Below are 7,448 nucleotides of genomic sequence, written 5' to 3'. Positions count from 1 at the left end.
TTCGGAGGCAGGCTGCCATGTGTGTTTGTGTGTGTGTGTGTTGTGTGTGTGTGTGTGTGTGTGTGTGTGTGTGTGTCTTTGGGTGTGTGTGTGTGTGTGTCTTCGGGTGTGTGTGTGTGTGTGTGTGTGTGTGTGTGTGTGTGTGTGTGTGTGTGTGTGTGTGTGTGTGTCTTTGGGTGTGTGTGTGTGTGTGTGTAGGGCTAGCTGAAGCATGGAGGTGCTCTATTCAGTTCCCCGCCACCCTCCCTGTGCATGACACGGAGCCATCTTGGCTCCGCGGCGCGGGGCCTGGAGTGGATCCAGGATGTCAGATGGCTCGGTCTGCAGGCTTTGGCTGGGAAGTCTTCCTGGGCAAACGCATATTAACACACACAAGTGGGGGATGCACGGATGCTGTAGGCGGTGGGTTTGTTCTTTTTTTTTTAATGAATGTTTCCTTCACCCCTCCATCCCTCCTCTCTTCTTCGCTTTTATTTTGGTTGGTTTATATTTAAATTCCTTTACGTTGTTTATCTCGTCATACTCTTATTGTGTAGTATAGTTTTAACATACTGCTACATAGATGACCCATGACTTGTCTTAAGAATGAAATAGTCTAAAGAACTATCCTGTGATTTACTGTGCGTCCGATGAATAAATTGGTTGAATCTTCCTCCCGTCTCTCGCTTGTTGCCCCCACATTGAGTCACGGTCACCCCGCTCTCTCGCTCTCGCTCTCGCTCTCGCTCTCTCTCTCTCTCTCTCTCTCTCTCTCTCTCTCTCTCTCTCTCTCTCTCTCTCTCTCTCTCTCTCTCTCTCTCTCTCTCTCTCTTTCTCTTTCTCTTTCTCTTTCTCTCTCTCTCTGTCTCCTTCCTCTTTCCTTAGAGGGTGTAAATAATTGTACCGCTGCCATCTGTGAAGTTTCAAATGCAAAACACATTCTAGATTCTCCCCAGCAGCTGTACAGGCAGCGAGGTGCTATGGCCAATATGGAAGTGAAACATCTTCGGCATTTGTATTAAATTATATATAAAAATAAGATGTGTCTGTTCGGTCATCACTGACCTTTTAGAACCCTCATCCTGCCAGGGAACGTGGTGGTATTGACTCTTGTGAATGTAATTGCTGTTAAGCTGTTTTCTTTCAATGTATTTTTTTCGGATAAAGTGTCGGATTAAATGTCAAACCTACAAACAATTATGCGCCCACACACGCACACAAAACACACCTTCACTTTCTCTGCCTCTCCATCGTCATTATCAAAACCACAATATACATTCTGGGTATAGTATATGTATACAGTAAGAATATACAGTGTATATACATACAGTATACAGTATTTATATACATATTAATATCCTGTACTATATATACCCTATACTGTACTACATGTACGTAACCCATTCATGTTCCTCCCGGCACATCCCGATATAAACACAACGTGGTTGCCGTGGCAACAGCGAAAGGCCACACGAGCGGATGGGTTAAGAGCACAAAGGCCTTGAGAGGGAGAGGGAGAGGGAGAGGGGGAGGGAGGGAGGGAGAGGGAAAGGGAGAGGGAGGGAGGGAGGGAGAGGGAGAGGGGGAGGGAGGGAGGGAGGGAGGGAGGGAGGGAGAGGGAAAGGGAGAGGGAGGGAGGGAGGGAGGGAGAGGGAGAGGGAGGGAAGTTCCTTCTTATAAACCCAACGCACAATAGATCTCCAGAGAGCTATAGAAAATATATATGTGTGTGTGCTGTATGTGGGGTTTGGGTGGGGGGGGGGGGTTGCATTGAAATGTCAAAAATGCATTCGGTGCAGCAGCAAGTGCCTACATTTCCATGCTGGAACCTTCCCAGACCTGAGGTTGATGGGGGGGTTTGTGTATAGCGAGATTTGCGCCCCGACGCGGCACTGCGCAGCATCCTATATTTAGTTTAGATTATCCCAGCACGCACCACAACGCATACACATAACCTCTGTTTAGTGTGTTCATACACCCTGACGGATTCATAGGTCAGGGGGGTTAGGATGAAACGTCTTCTTTTTCTAGTGAGTGGTGTTAAAACATGATTACTTTCTGAACACACATTCATACTGAAGCACCCGCCCCCATGTACCCATCGCTTCAACCACTTCAGAAGGTATTGCATGGCGGTGAGCAGAACCAGCCTATAACCCCCTATTTACGGTGGCAGGCGAGTGCATGGAATAGATAGAATAACAACTAGCTCATCTCGCCGGCTTGTAGCGCAACACAGCTCGCCTCAGATCGTTTGCAGAACCTGGGTTGTGTAAGGGGTGAATGATCTTGTAGTGCGCCATGCCTGCGGGTAGAATGATAAAATGTGAAGAGCTTTGTATTCTACAAAGTTACAACAAATGGCGCAATCAAATGGTTGTTTACGTGTTATTTCCTGTTCTTTTATGTTCTGTTCTGCTCTATTCAGTTCTGCTCTTTTCTGTTGAATGATAAAATGTGAAGAGCTTTGTATTCCACAAAGTCAAAACAAATGGCGCAATCAAATGGTTGTTTACGTGTTATTTCCTGTTCTTTTATGTTCTGTTCTGCTCTATTCAGTTCTGCTCTTTTCTTTTGAATGATATAATGTGAAGAGCTTTGTATTCCACAAAGTTAAAACAAATGGTGCAATCAAATGGATGTTCAAGTGTTATTGCTTGTTCTTTTATGTTCTGTTCTATTCTGTTCTGCTCTTTTCTGTCTGTCTGTTAGTCTGTTCTGCGCTGTTCTTTGTTCTGTTCCATTGTGTTCTATAAAACCAGCCTCGCTTGTATGTAGAGGGGAGTGTGAATATAGTTGTTGTAGTTGATAATTGTGTCTTGTTCCTTCAATCCATCATTTCGTTGTTGTGCTTCTCGCTCCAATTTCTGGACCATCGTCTGGCAGATGAAGCCAAGATAATCAGACAGTGTGAATTAGAAAAGAGAGAGAGAAAGTGAGAGAGAGAAAAAATGAATGAATACGAGGTTCATTAAAACAGAAGGTTAATCTTTGCGTGGTCATCTCGCATTGAACATATCATGTCCTCCACGACAAGTACGACGTTGGCTCCTTTGTAGCCAGGGATTGTGCCTGAAAAAAGAAATGCTAATGTGTGGATTTTAATCTTGATCTGCATACTAAATGAAAATAATTAAAGTGAAGGCTTGATTATTTAATTCATGAATGAACCCTTGAAGTCCCTGATTAATCTAAGCAGCTGGTTGCTGTTGTCAGTCTGTTGATATACCAAAAATAAAAACTCTTATTAGAGAGAGAGGGAGGGAGGGAGGGAGAGAGGGAGGGAGGGAGGGGGAGGGAGAGAGAGAGGGGCACCTCAGGGCAATACTGGGGAACCGTATTCAATTAGCCTGCCTATTAAAACGTGTGTGTGAGCGTGCGTGTGTGTGCGTGTGCTTTCGCGAGTGTGGAGACAAGCAAGTCTTATGCAAATATAAATACACCAATTAAATCTCACCAGGCCATGTCGCGGCGGGGGAGTCGAGTGTGTGTGTGTGTGTGTGTGTGTGTGTGTGTGTGTGTGTGTGTGTGTGTGTGTGTGTGTGTGTGTGTGTGTGTGTGTGTGTGTGTGTGTGTGTAAGGTATATTTGCATTTAGTGTTTGTAGTCTGTGTGTTTGTTATGTGTGTTTGTGTGTTCCCGGGTGATATGAACATGGAGCCTTAGCATCCATCATGCACCCATCTCCTCACCCTGCACCCTTGATCCAGCAGCACCACCACAACTACCCCAACCCACCACCACCCCCACACAAACAACTACCCCAACCCATCCCACCACCACCCCCACACAACCAACTACCCCAACCCATCCCACCACCACCCCCACACAACCACTTCCACATCCGCCACCATCTTTGTGCTTCTGGAGAATTTAAAGAGGGCTCAAAACACACGCACGCACACACACACACACACACACACACACACACACACACACACACACACACACACACACACACACACACACACACACACACACACACACACACACACACAGGGGGGACTGCATAACGGGGGGAGAGATGGGAAAAGGGATGAGAAATGGGGGATTTGAGGATGAAAGAGCCTTACAGAGAGCGAGAGAGAGCTATAGATTAAGTTTATGAGAGAGAGAAGGCGGGAGCTATAGATCGAGTGTGTGTGAGAGAGAGAGAGAGAGGGAGAAACCACAGTTGGTTTTGGGGATGTTCTTGCCAAACCGTTGACATTGAGACGGTTGCTCCTTAGCAGGTGTACTGCCTCATGTGATTCATTATCTTAGTGTTTATGATTCATTCAGTCACCAGTTGCGTGTGAACTGTGACCCTGATCTACTCATATGGAGGACTTTAATTTCATTTCATTTTCATTTCATTTATTTAAAGGACAGTGCACATTGATCAACATTTCTGTAAATGCGCCAGTGTTAGCCAGCAGGCTAATTTTCAACTGTAGTCGACTTTGACTTTTAGTGACTACGGCGGCAATTGCGTTTTTTACTTTTCGTTTGATTCTACTGTTCTACTGTACATTCATTCATCATCAATTGATCCAGCCATACACTCATCCCTTCGTTTATTCAGTAATTCATGAATTACCGGTATCACTCAATGACGTAGCAATGTTCACCTCACCCATCCATTCATTTGTTTATATATTAATTTACTCACTCACATGTTCACTCATCCAATCATTCATTCACTGATTCAGTCATTTTTTCTGCCAACGGGAGAAAATGGCATCCAACCATGAAGAGCCCTCAGAGTTGAATGGTAATCTCAGAGCGGGAGGGAGAGAGAGGACGCTTCTAGAAGAGGGGAGGAAACGGAAAAGGGGAGACGGGCCAGACACAGAGATAAATGGCGGTTGGGGATGGAGGAGGAGGAGGAGGAGGAGGAGGAGGAGGAGGAGGAGGAGGAGGAGGAGAGGAGAGGAGGAGGTTGACTAAAGGCAGATGAGAAAGAGAGGGAGTGAGATATGGAGTCGTGCATGGAAACAAAAAATGTAAAGAGCCCCGATAAAAAATAGCTTCTTCTTAACTCCTTTACCCAGAGTTTAGGGGAGGAGAATGCAGAATGAGTCATCATAGATAAGCGTTTCCACACCCAGACTCCCTTCAGATCGAAATCACAGAAGACTGACTGACTTCTCGTCTGTCTTATCCCATGTCGCCTTGTTCGATACACCGATGGGGACGCGTCGATTTTGATTTAACTGTTGAAAATATAGTGATCTTCTCAATGTTTGAAACGCTGTTGTCCTTTCTCTCGCTCAGCAAAGGGAGAGGGCGCTGTGAAAGAATGACCAAACTACTACTAGTTACAAATTGATTTAGGTTTAACGGTTAGATAAAAGGTAGGCAAATAATATTCTGGGTATTTGACATGCTATTGTCCTGTCTCTGGCTCCAGGACAGGACAGGGCGAAGAGTGTACAATAGTGGACTAAGAGAGATAAAGGAGAGAGAGAGAGGGCTAGACTGGGGGCTGATGCAACGTCTCCGGACAGTCGCCCGTGTTTTTTAAACTGTACTTCACTCAGATTCTCCTCGGTGAAGCAGAGCTGGTATTTACTGCCTGCAGGTGGGAACGCCTGCTCCTCTGAATGTCAGCTTGATTTACCTCCGAGATCCACACCTGTTCCTCCGAGTATCTCCCGGGCGGGAAGACAAACACGTACTCCCTTTGGCGTTGTCACCAACACAGAGTTTCCTCACAGCTAGGAGCGTGTGTGAAGGCGTGCTGTCACAGCAATGAAAAAGGGGTGTGCTAGACGGATGGCTGTGTTTCTTTGGAGAATGCATTGTGAATTGGTCATTGTTGGTTGGGTTTTTCCCAAACTTTACACGCAGTTCAGCTTTTAAGTGCCTCCTCTAAATCAAGATGACTGGAGCTGGAACATTACCGATAGACTATTGAGAAGAAGTGGGTGTAATTGTGTTGTATTGTGGCTGATACCCCCATGAAAAGACCAAGAGACCTCGGCCCAACACATCCAGTGAACAGCAATTCTCTCTCTGTCTGTCTGCTTGCCAGTCTGCCTCTCTGTCTTCCTGTCTGACTGACTGACTGCCTGTATGTCTGCCTGTCTGTCTGTTTTATTTTCTCTCACTTTCAATCCTCTTCCCTCCAAATCCTGTTTGCAAAACTTGAGTCATTTTTCTTCTATTAATTTAATTCTCCCTCACATCTCCTTGCCAGACCTCCAAATCCTCCTCCTCCTCCCTTCCTCCTCCTCCCTTCCTCCTCCTCCTCCTCCTCCCTTCCTCCTCCTCCCTTCCTCCTCCTCCTCCTCCCTTCCTCCTCCTCCTCCTCCTCCTCCTCCTCCTCCCCCTCCTCCCTTCCCACTCCTCCACCTCCTCCTCCTCCTCCTCCACCTCCTCCTCCTCCTCCACCTCCTCCTCCTCCTCCTCCTCCTCCTCCTCCTCCTCCTCCACCTCCTCCTCCTCCTCCTCCTCCTCCTCCTCCTCCACCTCCTCCTCCTCCTCCTCCTCCCCCTCCTCCCTTCCCACTCCACCTCCTCCTCCTCCTCCTCCTCCTCCTCCTCCTCCTCCACCTCCTCCTCCTCCTCCCGGTGCCTTGTGCCCTACTGTCACCTCACATCTTGTCTCTTTGGCTCTCCACCCTTCACCTCCTCCAACCCTCCCTCGCCCCACAACCTCTCCCTTACCTTCCCCTGGAGGCGAGCCATCGTCGCGGCAACCAGACGGCAGGCTGCTGGGCTGAGACACACGTCAGTCCCACTTCCCATCTCCCCATCCCTCCCCCTCTCTGCTCCTCCCTTCCATCCATCAATTCTCTTTCTTCCCCCGACCTCACTGTCTCCCCAACCCCTCTCTCGCCCCCCCCCCCCCCCCCCCCCCGCTTCCACTGTTTTCTGGGTTACTGTCTTCTTCTTTGGGGGTATAAACGCCAAATTCGCCGTCTTAACTTGTTTTGAAATGAGGAATGCATATTCATGGTAATATCACCCGGCCGTGTTCGTGTATTAATTGGTGCTTCCTGTATGCTCCCTGGCTCTCTCTCTCTCGCTCTCTCGCTCTCTCGCTCTCTCGCTCTCTCTCGCTCTCTCGCTCTCTCGCTCTCTCGCTCTCTCTCGCTCTCTCGCTCTCATGCTCTCTGGCTCTCTTTTTGGGGCCAACCTCTTCTTTTTTTATATTTTTCCTACCCTTTGTCTGCCCATCCTTTCGTTTTGTTTGGAGAAAGCCACCTCTTCTGATACATTTTTGTACTGTTTAGTCGTTCAGCACACACTTTATTAAGTGCGACCTCATCAGAGAAGGTCGTTAGGGCTTCCCGCTCATGGAGGCCTACAGGTCGTGGACGTTGGGGATCGAACCCAGTTACCTTTCGACTGGGCTGCTGCTGCCACCATCTTACATCCATCCACCTGTTCTCTGTTTCCACCCTCCATCGCCTCCCCCATCCATCCATCACCATGCCTGCCTTCCCTCAGGGATGTCTTCTCGCTCTCCCTCTCCTCTTCCACC

The sequence above is a fragment of the Gadus morhua genome, chromosome 17, assembly GCF_902167405.1.
Source record: "Gadus morhua chromosome 17, gadMor3.0, whole genome shotgun sequence".
NCBI classification, from domain to species: domain Eukaryota; kingdom Metazoa; phylum Chordata; class Actinopteri; order Gadiformes; family Gadidae; genus Gadus; species Gadus morhua.
The sequence above is the reverse complement of the archived record's forward strand: the minus strand, read 5'-3'. Positions refer to the sequence as shown.